General features: G+C 53.6%; 1 pseudogene; it reads right to left on the bottom strand.

Annotated features, from left to right (window-relative positions):
- Positions 1–8716: 8716 nt before the first annotated feature.
- On the bottom strand, positions 8717–11980 carry LOC126651502 (class II histocompatibility antigen, B-L beta chain-like; annotated as a pseudogene).
- Positions 11981–13011: the final 1031 nt, after the last annotated feature.

Here is a 13011-nt window from a genome sequence, read left to right as displayed (position 1 = left end):
GCTCTGTCTGGGTGTGGGGCTCCCATTCTATAGGAATAAGAAAGAACTTGGGAGGATCTAGAGGTGATCTGACAGGATGGAGCTTTTCTCCATATTGGAATTAGAATGAAATCTCCACAAAGAGTAGCATGGAAGGTTTGGACTGAAGGTTAGGAAAAAGAAATGTCACTCAACGGGGATGCTCTTGGTGCAACAGGTCACCCAAAGGGAGTCAAGATCATCCCATGGCTTAGTGTTTCAGGGAACAGCAAAAGCTGGGTGATGGCAGAGACACCAGGGAGAGTCTAAAAATGCTGTTGGGAGGGGGGTGGGAAAGCAGGAGGGGTGTGTGCAGCCTGCAAGGCCAGAGGAGCAGCAGGGCCAGGGGAGCACAGCCTGCAGCAGAGATGGCCAAGGGCTCTGGCAGGGCTGCAAGGCCCAAAGGCACCCAGGCCTTTGTGCCCTTGGCTCTGGCAGCTGCCTCTGCCCCTCAGGCCACCACAAGCCACTTTCCTTTGTCTGCCTGCACTCCTGGCCTGCAAGGATCTGCTCGAAGGAGTCCCTGGGGAGGCTTTGTCAGTGCCTGCCCTCAGTGGGGCCCAGCAATGCTTCAAGGGACTTAGGGTTTGCCTTCTGATTTGCTGAGCAGCTTCTTCAATCTTCTCTTAGTAGTTGAGGACAATGGACTTGTCTCTGAACACGCTGTGGGGCTCATTAGAATACAGAAAAACAAATTATTTTTCTTCCTTTAATTATCTTCTTGTTTTCAAGTCTTCAACAACTGATTGGCGTTGTTTTGTAGTTTACCTAAGGAGGAAGCTTTTAAAGTGGAAGTAATAAAATATATTTTTTTGATGAAAGGGAGTGATTTGCACAGAGCCTTGGGATGCAAGAGGGTCATGGTACAAAGGATTTGGACACAAATATATGGAGAAAAAAGTGATTAATAGAACCTAATCATTGACCAATTAAACTGTTATCAAGTGATTCAATAGCATTTGCTAGTATTTTAACAGTGACTGAATTACAGATTCACAATAACAACTTTCACCCCACAGTCAATTCACACCCACACCCAGGCAGAGATGTGTGGACCCATCAAGATCTGGGTGTGTAAAGGTCCCTCTCCAAAATTCTCCTGGTTGTCACTGAAACACCCTCACACATCCCTTTGTGATTCCCAACAGACAAGGTTCCCTGAGGCCCTGCAGGGTCACAATGGGCCCTTCATTCCATGAGTTTCCTTGGCTGCAGCATCAAAATGATGACTGAGGGTTATCAAGCATTGGAACAGAATGTCCAGGGAAGTGGTTGAGTCACCACAGAATCACAGAATTGTTAAGGTTGGAAAAGACCTCTGAGATCATGGAGTGCAACCATTAACCCAACAGTGGCATCTTCACCACTGAACCATGTCCCCAAGTGCCACAGCTCAATGTTTTCTCAACACTTCCAGGGATGGTGACTGTAAGACCCAAGGTTTGAGGTATGAGCTCATCAAAGGGGTTTTCCTTTAAAAAATATACAAGGCATCAAAAATATCCACCCTATAGATATTTGAAAATAGACTTCAGTTCTTTAAGTACCTTGAGGGAGCACAGTGGAAAAGATGCAACACACTTTTGACCTCTCAGGAGGTCAAAAAACACATTTTTACTGGTAAACTTTAGAAAATAAGGGAGCTTGGCAAAAGTCAAAGAGACAACATTCAACCAAATAGAGCATTCCCAAAGCATTGACTGAGCGCAGGTCAACCCAGACAAGTCAGCAAAAACCCAACCCATCCAGTTTTAAATTTCCTAAAATATTATAAGAGATTGAGAGAATAAGAAAAGTAAGGGAAGAGAGAGAAGTGCAGCTCCCACCCACAGTCTGGTGCCAGTGCAGCTTCCCCGTGCCCAGATGGAGGGTCCGACCACGCGATGGCCGCACGGGGCTCCTTTGATTTGCTCTGCCCCCTGTGCCCACCCCCAGGGGGGACTTGTGGCCCACTGGCCACTCTGGGGCTGCAGGAGGGTGAGGGGCAGAGCTGCTGGTGTGCTGGAGCCAGTGTGGGGCTGGGTTAGGGGCTCCAGGCTGTGGGATGGGGCAGTGCTCCCGGGCTGCTTTGGACTGACAGCAGCTCCAGGGCTGCCCAAGGAGGCTCCAAGGGCTGGGCAATGGAACAGGGCACCACCTCACCTTTGGTAAATTCAACCTGTTGCTTCCCACCCAGACACACACTGGAGCTTTTTCTGAGTCAAGAATTATCCCAGTAATCCAGTGTCTCACAGGTTCCTTTATTCCATGAGGTTCCACGGTGTCACAATAGTCCCTTATGCTCCATAGGCCTTGCACTGTCACCATGGTCCCATATGTCTCAATGGTCCTGAGGATTCCATGAGGTTCTGTGGTGTCCCAATTGCACAGTGATTCCATCAGGTCCAGAGTGTCCCAGCACTCCTTTGAATCCATGAGACCCTGCAGTGTCACAATGGTCCTTGGTGCTGTGAGGTTGCACAGGGTGACAATGGCCCCTTTGTCTCCACATGGCCCTGCAGTGTCACAGTGTCACAGTGTCACAATGTCACAATGTCACAGTGTCACAATGCCCCCTTGATTCCATGAGGTTCAGCACCTTCCCGGGACTCCTTTGGTTCTGTGACACCTTGGAGTGTCATCAAGGCCCCTGGATTCTGGGAGCTGCCCCAGTGTCCAAGGGCCTTTGGCTCCAGAAGGCCTTGCATTGTTGCAATGACCCTTGGATTCCAGGAGGTTCCAAAGTGTCACAATGGCCCTGATACCAAAAGGTGGTAGAAACAAACACCTCCACCCCAATTTGTAAGTATTAAGAAGCAGGAATTGTTCTTTATTCAGCACTGGACGTTGGCAGGAAAGCTCCTCTAACCCAAGGTGCCAAATGACAGATGGACAGGGCTTCTTATTGCACACTCTGGTTACATATTTATTAGATGTGCAGGTTTGCTTAAAACATATTCACTAGTTTGCTTCACACAGTCACCCCCATGGAAGTCCTTCTTTGGTTCTCCCAGGTCCAAACGTTGTTTTTGTCCCTCAGTTCTTGAGCAGGCACATCATGATCATGTTCCACTACAAAAAACTGTTATGTTTGTTCTTCCCCTTATCTGGGGACACAGAGCTTATTTACATCCTGTTAGTTTGAGTTACATCCCTGATCTAACTATCCAGGACTTCTCCAAAATTACATTGTTTCATATTTGGGCATTCTGTGAGTCAAGTTTCTATTTCTCCCATCACCATCCCATGGCACAGGCAGGACATCCAGGGGATCAGGCCCAGCCAGCGTGGGGTTGGGAAAGGCAGGTCCTGCCTGACCAACCTAGTCTCCTTCTGTGACAAATGACCCACTCAGCAGCTGAGGGAAAGGCTGGGAATGTGTCTGTGCTGACTTCAGGAAAGCCTTTGACCCCATCTGCCACAGCATCTCCTGCACAAACTGGCTGCTCATGGCCTGGACGAGGGAACTGTTTGCTGGGGGAAAAACTGGCTGATGGCCCAGGGAGTGGTGGGGGATGGAACTAAATCCAGGTGGGGCCGGTCACTAGTGGGGTTCCCAAGGGCTCAGGGTTGGGGCTGCTCCTGTTTAACATCGTTATTGGTGATCTGGATGAGGGGATCGAGTGCCCCCTCAGGAAATTCGTGGATCCCATGAAGTTGGGTGTGAGTGTGGATCTGCTGCAGGGCAGGAAGGCTCTGCAGAGGGATCTGGACAGGCTGCATCAATCAGACCAAGTGTCAGGGCCTGCACTTGGGTCCCAACAAGCCCCTGGAATGCTCCAGGCTGGGGGCAGAGGGGCTTGAGAGCTGCTCAGCAGGAAGGGACTTGGGGGTGCTGCTTGACAGTGCCTGGATCTGAGTCAGAGTGTGCCCAGGGGGGCAAGAAGGCCCCTCTGCGCTGGGCACTGGGGAGGCCCCACCTCGGGTGCTGTGTCCAGTTCTGGCCACTCAGTGCAAAAAGGCCCACTTTTTGTGTGGTTTGTGGTTCCAGGTGGATGGCTCTGATGCCTAAAGCATTTCAGCACCTCCCAGGTGTTACACTCTGCCCTGAACCCAGTGGGAAGTGTTGAAAATCACCCCCTTTTGTTCAGAGTCCCCTGGGGGTTGAAGGAAGCAATCATCCTCCTGCCTTCCCCAAAGCAACTCTGCCCATCACTGCTGCACGCCTGATCCACACAGCCTGTGTCCTGCCCTGTGCCCAGGACACGCCCTGTCCTGCCCCTCTCAGCAGCACTCCAGTGCTCCTCCCTCCTAGATAGATTTTGTCCACATTATGACCCACCCTTCTTCCAGGGTCAGCCATTCCCCTCTGGATCTGGATCCTGTGCTGTGTCCTCCCAGTGCTCACGGGCTGTGCTGCCATTGCCCTGCTCTGCTTTGCTCAGCCCCTGCTCTCTCCTCAGACACAACCCTGTGGAACTTCACAGAATCACACCCAGTATTCCAAGTTGGAAGGGACCCACAAGGACCATCGAGTAATCCTGTACCAAAAATCCCCCTCAAAAAAAAGGAAACAGTCCGGTATTCCTCGCTTTTTGGCGCAATTCCAATCCCGGTCAGCAGGGGCCGCTGTTGGATCACCGGAGGGGCAGAGCCTGCAGGGGCTCCCTGACAAGGGCGATTTTCGCCCCACACACCGAGAAGGGCAAGAGAAAGGGGATGTTTCTGCCTCATCCAAGGAGAAGGGTCAGACAAAATGTCCCCCAAGAGCAGCTCTCTGTCTCCAGGACTTTTAACCAAAACCTGCTGCACGGGGCTCCTGTGGGGACATCAAACCCATCCCACATGGGAATATGCAGAGCTCTTTTTTTCTAAAACTGAAAGGCAAACCTCTCTCTGCCAACTGATGACAATTTTGATGCAGGAAGAGATGTGACCCTGTGACCTCACATGGTATTTTAACGCTCCAATGGCATGGGCCTTTCTGGGTCCAGCCAGGGCTAAAAATTACTTTTGTCTGGGATTTAGGTTTGGAAAGAAGATCCAAGGAAAGAAAGGAGGGGCAGTAGAACAGTGTGAATATGAAGGTTTGAGGGTCTGGTGGATGTCTCAGCTGAGCTCAGGCCGCAGACGTCTCCCCTTCCTCTCACCATGTAGCTCCACAGACCCTTTGTGTCTCTGCAGCCACCCCTTTGTATTTCCAGGGCTGTCACTGGGCAGCTCAACCCCATTCCAGAAGGGACTGTGGGAGGCAGAGGTGCAGTCAGGGAGAGAAATCCATGTTTGTTCTCCCCGGGAGCAGAAGCACCTGAGCATTGCACACCCCCAGAGCCCTGAGCACAGCAGGGCCTCTGCCCCTGTGTGCCTGTGCAGCCAGGGGAGCATCGGGGTGGGCACAGAGAAGAGCACACCCGCAGCTGGATCCCATGGTTTATGGACACACAGCTTCCTTTGGACACAGGGGATGGAGATGTCTTCACTCGAGGGGCTCACGTCTCCATGTCCAATGCAGGGAATAGATTTGATCTGGATTTATCCATCAGACATTGTCAATACATGTGTGAGTCAGAAATATGTTTCCCAGGAGAGGGAAAAGATTAGAAAACAAAACAAAAAAAAAACCTCCCTATCCCTCTCCACACACTTGGAGGGCCATCAGTCTGGAATCTGAGTCCCTGACCCGTTCTTTTGTGTTGCTCAATCACCCAAGGCAAGGCCAACCTGCCCTTTAATTCAACATCCCTTCCACAAAGTGGGGAAGGGGGGGAAGGAAAACATTCAATGCTCAGTTCCTTTTTTCCTTAGGACAAGCAAATGTGTCACATTGTGGGATGGGCATTTCAGCCCAGCACTCCTACAAGAGAACGACTGCCCTTCCACCCAGGAAAGAAAGCCCTGAGTCTGCGTCTCTCAAGTGCAGTTGCTGCACCACTCTCGGCACTGCACAAAGAGCAAGAGCTTTGAGGTATCTTCATCTCTACTGAACCTTAGACCTAAACTTAAAAAAAAAACCTCTAAACCTAACCCTAACCCTAATCCATAACCCCTAATGGAAAACTATCCCTTACTCTAACCCAAAAGTTCCCTAAACACTAGCCTTAACTTAATCCTAACCCTAAACTTAACCCCATCTGTAACCTTAACCTTAAATCCCAGAACCTCACACTGACCCTAACTCTGACTCACCATCTATCCAGTGCAGCTTATGCGCCTCTCTCAGCACTACACAAAGAGCAAGAGCTTTCTGTGCATGCACCTTTGGACTGGGAGGTATCTTAGAAAGCACTGAACCCTAGACCTAAACTTAAAAATAAATCTAAACTGGAACTGAATGCTAAACCCTAAACCCAAATGATAACCCTATCCCTTACTCTAAACAAAACATTACCAAACCCCTAAATCTAATCTAACACTATCTCTATCCCTAACCATCACCCTAATCCTGACACTAACCCTAACCCTATCCCTTACTCTAACAAAAACGTTACCTAAACCCTAACCCTAATCTAACCCGAACCCATAACCTTAACCCTAAAACATAAGCCAAAACCGAAGCCTAAGACTAACCCTAAAACCTAACTCCCTACTCTTAACCCCAACCCTTGAACCTAACACTAAACCCCTACCCTAACCCTAACCCTAACCCTAAAGCCTAACCCTAACACAAACCCTAACCCTAACCCTAGCCCTAGCCCTAAGCCTAACCCTAAACCCTAAATCCGAACCCTAACTCTCACCCTAACCCTACCCCTAAACCCTAACAGTAACCCCTATCCCTAACCATAACCCTTAACCCTGACCCTAAACCCTAACCCTAAACCTGTGGGGTCTGGTTACAGGATGGGTGCTAGCAAAGCATCCTGGGAGTTGTAGTTTGTAAAGACTCTGTCCCATATGTGCAGTTAAATGCCCGTATGGGATTGACTGATGAGGTCACGTGTTATGAGGTGTCAGCATTTGAAACTACGATAGAAGCCTTTGCCTCTGTCAGTAAAGCGCATTCCTTACACACCATATTGGGGTCTGTTTCTGGTCCTAAGGACCCCTTACTTATTAGATTAATACAACTGTTACATAAACCCTAACCCCCTAACCATAACCCTTACCTCTAAGCCTAACCCTAACCCTAACACTAAACCCTAACCCTAACACTAATGAAAGGGACATTGGTGACATCATTGGTGACGAGCGACATCTCAGGAGATTGGTGAAAACAAAGAGACAGCTGTGATGTCACAGGCACATCAGTGATGTCACAGGGATATCGGTGCCACGACTGGGGACAGTGGTTACATCACAGAGACAGCAGTGACATCATTAAAGACCAGTGACATCACATATGACTGGTGACAATGAAAGGATAGCTGTGATGTCACAGACATAACAGTGATGTCACAGAGGTCTGGTGACATCACAGGGACATTGGTGACATCACAGGGACATGGTGCCACCTCTGGGGACAATGGTAACATCACAGAGACAGAAGTGACATCATTGGGGGCCAGTGATGTCACAGGTGACTCATGACAACAAAGGGACAGCTGTGATGTCACAGGGACATTGGTGACATCACAGGGGATTTCAGCGACTTCAAAAGGACATTGGTGACATCACAGTGACACTAGTAACATCAGCTGGGTCATTGTTGACAACACAGGGGACAGTGGTGACATCACAGGGAGACGGGTGACATCATTGGGGTCATCGGTCACTTCACAAAGACAGGGGTGACATCACTGAGACACCAGTGACATCAGCAGGGACATGGACGACAACACAGGGGACAGTGGTGCCATCACAGATACATCGGTGACATCACTGGGGACTAGTGATATCACAGGGGACTGGTGACAACAAATGACAGTTGTGATGTCATGAGAGACTGCTGACATCTCAGGGGACATCGGTGGCTTTACAATGACAGGAGTGACATCACAGAGACACCAGTGACATCAACGGGGACATCTGTGACATCACAGGGGACATCGATGTCTTCACATGGTCAGGGGTGACATCATAGAGACACCAGTGATAATATTGGTGTCACTGGTGACATAACAGGGACATCAGTGACATCACGGGGACATGGTGCTACCACTTGGGAGAGCAGTGACATCACAGAGACAGCAATGACATTTTGGGGACACAGGGACCACTCTTGGGGACAGCAGTGACATCACATGGGACAGAGGTGACATCCATGGAGACAGCAGTGACATCACTGGAGACTGCTGACATCACAGGGATAGCAGTGACATCAAAGGGACAGCAATGAGGTCACAGGGACAGAAGTGACATCATTGGGGACATTGGTGACATCTCATGGGACAGCAGTGACATCACTGGAGACCACTGACATCACTGGGGACAGCGGTGACATCACAGAGACAGCAGTGATATCATTGGGAATGTTGGTGAGATCAGAGGGACAGTGGTGACATCATTGGGGACACAGGGGCCACCCCTGGGGACACCAGTGACATCACAGGGACAGTGGTGACATCTGTGGGGACAGCAGTGACATCACTGGAGACCAGTGACATCACAACTGTCTGGTGACATCACAGAACAGCAATGACATCATTGGACAGCTGTGACATCATTGGGAACACCAGTGACATCACAGGGACAGTGGTGACATCACTGGGGATGTTGGGGATGTTTGGGGGCCTTTGGGAGGGCACCTGCCTGGGGGGTTTTCATGTGACCATGGACGACTCAGCACACCAATGTGATGGTCAGAGAGCACCGTTGATTGGAATCAAGCAGCAGTCTTTGATCCAGTTTTCTAACAATACTCTTCTATCAGCTTTGTTTCTTTAACATTCTTTATGTCCTTTCCCACTCTGATAGCCGGTACTGAGACCCTGTTTTCTATATCTAGTTTTGCTACTGTTTCTCTTGGTAGATCTTTCACATCCTGGTACCATCAGAAGGCCATCAGAACAACAGATCATGTTTTCACAATTGAAACATAAGGTTATGATCTCACAGCTGCAGCATATCCTCCATATTAGCACTAAAAATCCCAACACTTCCCCCTTTTTCTTTAAACAAAGCAGACACAGTTTGACCCAATAAGCTGTGAAAACATTGAACCAGACATGGCAGAAAAATACACACTCCTGGAAGCAGAAAGACAACGGGTGCCAACCATTGTACAGTTTGCATAAGCTGATTCTGGGGGGGCTTTGGGAGGGCACCTGCCCTTCAACACCAGGACTGCAGAGAACTGGGAAGCTTTACTGGGAGCACTGGGAGCAGCAGGTGGTTGGTGTGAGAACAAAAGCAGGGCCGGGGGGGACACACGACCCCCCCAAACTCCAGGTGGGGATGGATTGGGGGATCCCAGCTGGGCCCGAGGCCACGGGGAGGGGCTGCGGCCACCACCGGTTCAGGAGCTCTGTGGGGAGAGAAAAAGGGGTGACAGTGGGCTGGGGGGCAGGGGAGCACACACGCTCTGGAGAAGGGGGGACACGACCCCCGGGGACCCCCCTTTACCTTCTCCCGCAGGTAGAAGCCGAGCCCCAGTGCCAGGAAGACGAAGCCCAACACGAAGCCCCCAACCCCCACCAGGATCTTGCTGTGGACGGTGTCCTGTGGCATCTCTGGGGGGAGCCGGGTGGGTCAGGACCCCCTAAACCTACCATAGACCACCCGGGACCCCCTGAAAACCTTGTCCTGGTCTCCCCCAGCCCACCCAGCACCCCCTGAAACCTCTTCCCCGTCCCTTCCCACCCACTCGGGGATCCCACAAAGTCCCTCCCATCCCCTTTAAGATCCTCCAACCTCCCTCCCATCACCACCAGGACCCTCCTGAACCCCTCCCAGTCCCTTTTAAGCCCCCCAGCACTTCCCCAACCCCTCCAAGTCATCCTAGCCCCCCCCCAACCTCCCTCCCATCCCACCCAGGCTCCCCAAACTCCCTCTCAGTTGCCCCCAGGACTCCCCACAGCCCCTCTCAGCCCTCCCAGGACACCCCAACCTCCTCCTCAGCCTCTCCATTGCCCCCCAAAGCGCTTCCCGGTGTCCTCAGTGCTCCCCTGGTCCCCCTGCCAGTGTCACCCCATGCTGGGGGGGCCGGGCCGTACCCCAGTGCCGGCTGAGGGGGTGCTCCAGGCTGACGTGCTCCACCTGGCAGGTGTAGGTGACCCCGCGCCGGGGGGGGATTTCCAGCATCACCAGCACCTGGTAGGTCCAGTCCCCGTTGGGGACCACGTCGGTGGCCACCACGTGCTCCGGCAGCTCCTGCCCATCCTGGAACCACCTCACCTGCACCGGCGCAGGGTAGAAATCCATCACGGAGCAGAGCAGGGGCTGGGCCCGGGCTGGGAGCTCGACGGCACCAGCGAGATGGACACGCTGGGGGGCACTGGGAAAGATGGGGGAGACACTGGGATGAGCTGGGGGGGCACTGGGAGAGAGGGGAGAGGGCTTGTAGGACATTGGAAGGGGTTTGGGTGGCACTGGGAGGGACTGGGATGGTACTGGGTGGGACTGGGAATGGACTGGGGTGGAAGGGGATGAGCTGAGGGCACTGCGGAGAGAGTTGGGAGATGTGGGGGTGAACTGAGAACCACTGGGAATGGACTGAGAGGGTCTGGGAGTGAAATCAGAGGATCTCTGAAGGACTGGGAGGGACTGGGAATGACTGGGAGGGACTGGGATGGACTGGGAAGGGCCCGAGCGGGACTGGGAGGCTGAATCTTGGAGAGGTAACTCTGCGCTGCGAATCTGCCCGGCAACTGATGAGTCATCGAAGAGATGCGCTCTGATTGGCTGAGGGGAGAGCGGTGGCCCCAGCGGGGCGGAGACGCGGGGGGGCACTGGGAGAGACTGGGATGGACTGGGGGACACTGGGAATAACTTGGAAGGATCGGAATGGATTGAGTGGCACTGGGAGAGACTGAGATGGATTCGGGGGGCATAGGAAGAGACTGGGATGGACTGGGGGCACTGGAGAGACTGGGATGGATCACAATGGAATGAGGGGCACTGGGAGAGATGGAATGGACTTGGGGGGTATAGGAAGAGACTGAGATGGACTGGGGGGCACTGGGATGGGGCCCAAGGCCAAGGGGATGGGAACAGGGAGGGCTGAGGGGTCTAGGGTGATTCCCAGGGAGGGTTTGAGGGGCTCCAGGGTCGTTCCCGGGTCAGGGGAATTCCCGAGGGAACCCGCTCTGCCCGTGCTCACCTCTCCTCTCCACGCTGAACGGGGTGACCATCGGGTAGTTGTGCCGGCAGTACGTGTCCACCTGAGCCCGTCTGTGCTCCATGAATTCCTGTAGGCTGTTCCTGTACCTGGCCGCTATCTCCCCATACGGGGTGTCCCCCACATACACTCCCACATCGCTGTCGTAGTGTGTGTACTGCTGCCGGTTGTAGATGAGCCTCACCACGTACCTCACCCGCTCGGTGCCGTTGATGAAGTGACACTCGGCCTTTACCATCTCCTGGAACACCCCTTTGTGTGCAAGACACGGGTCAGGGGGTGCCCTGTCCTCCCCCATCATCCCCCAGCCCCCTTTCCCACTCTCCTCTGCCCCACGGCCGCTGCAGCACCGGTCTTGGCTGGGGGGGAACCCCCCGATCAGCCCCCCGGGGATGGACAGGGGGGTTGGGGACCCCCCAGTGCAGATCCGACCCCACCTCCAGAGCCTCCTGGAACCGCTGCAGGGCTCCAGTGATGGGGGACAGCGAGGGACCCCCATGGTACCCCTCTTCCTGCTCTCCCACCCCCCTTTTCCCCCTCTCTCACTGTACCCCCAATCCCCAGACCCTCCCGCGCTCAGTTTGGGGCTCCCACCCCCCTCCCACTAATTCCATGGATTCCAACCCCCCTCGCACTCACTTTTCGGAGTCCTACCCCCTCTTTTCTCTCCGCTTTCCCCCTTCCCGCCCCCCCCGCTCACCCGAGAGCTCCTCGCCCGCAGCCGGGGGGGCTCCCAGCGCCACCAGTACCACCAGTACGGCCCCAGCTCCCCGCACACGCTCCATCCCCAGCGTCAGGTAGGTGCTGACACCCCAAAACCAGCCGGACAAAGCCGGTTTTGGGCTGTTTTGGACACGCTCTGATTGGCTGAGCGCAAAGTTGGGAGCCTATTTTGCGTCGCGTCTTCCCGGTAACTGATGAGTCATCAGCAAGGCACGCTCTGATTGTCCACAGTTCGCGTCGGTGCTCTCTGATTGGCTGAAGGCCGTTAAGGGCGCTGCAGCCCCAGGTGGGGGGTTCTGGGGTGTCTGTGGGGTTCGGGACAGGTGGGAGCTCAGGGGAACCCACAAATGGGCGTTCAGGGGTCCCACAGCTCTGCTGAACCCAAAAACGGCGATCCGGCTGTCCCGGAGCTCCGACGTGTCCCCAAAATCGAGTCGAGAGGCGTTCTCTGATTGGCTGAGCTCGGTGAGGGCTCAGTTTGAGCCGGGTCTGCCCGGCAACTGATGACGCCTCAGCTGCGATCGCTTCCATTGGCTACTGCTGCTTGGGCAGACTCTGCCCGCGGCTTGGGAAGGTCCAAGGTGGGTTTTGGGGGGTCCCGGATTGCTGGAGTTTGGCTTTGTGGTGCCCTGGATACGTGGGACTTTCGGGGGCCGACGTTGCCTAAACCTCATCCTGTTCCCAGGATTTTCGGAGTTCTCTCCCCAATAATTAGGACTGCAGAGAAATGTGAAGCTTTACTGGGAGCACTGGGAGCAGCAGGCGGCTGCTGTGAGAGAAAAAGAAGGGCCGGGGGGGACACACGACCCCTCCAAACTTCGGGTCGGGATGGACTTGGGGGTCCCCACTGAGCCCGAGGCCCTGGGGAGGGGCTGTGGCCGCCGGCGGCTCAGGAGCTCTGTGGGGAGAGGGGTGACAGTGAGCTGGGGGGCAGGGGGGACACCGGGATACATCCAGAGCTGGACTGGATCCAGCGGGACCAAAATTGGGGCAACTGGGTTCATAGTGGGATCAGACTAGGATCATACTGGGAGCAGCTGGTTCTATGCTAGGGATAGCTGGGAGCTCTTAGGATCCCACTGGGAAGAACTGGGAGCAAGTGGGACCATGCTGGGCACAACTGGGATCATTTGGGG

The sequence above is a fragment of the Myiozetetes cayanensis genome, unplaced genomic scaffold, assembly GCF_022539395.1.
Source record: "Myiozetetes cayanensis isolate MyiCay16 unplaced genomic scaffold, myiCay2020 scf637, whole genome shotgun sequence".
Classification (NCBI taxonomy): domain Eukaryota; kingdom Metazoa; phylum Chordata; class Aves; order Passeriformes; family Tyrannidae; genus Myiozetetes; species Myiozetetes cayanensis.
This window is presented reverse-complemented; position numbering and strand designations above follow the sequence as displayed.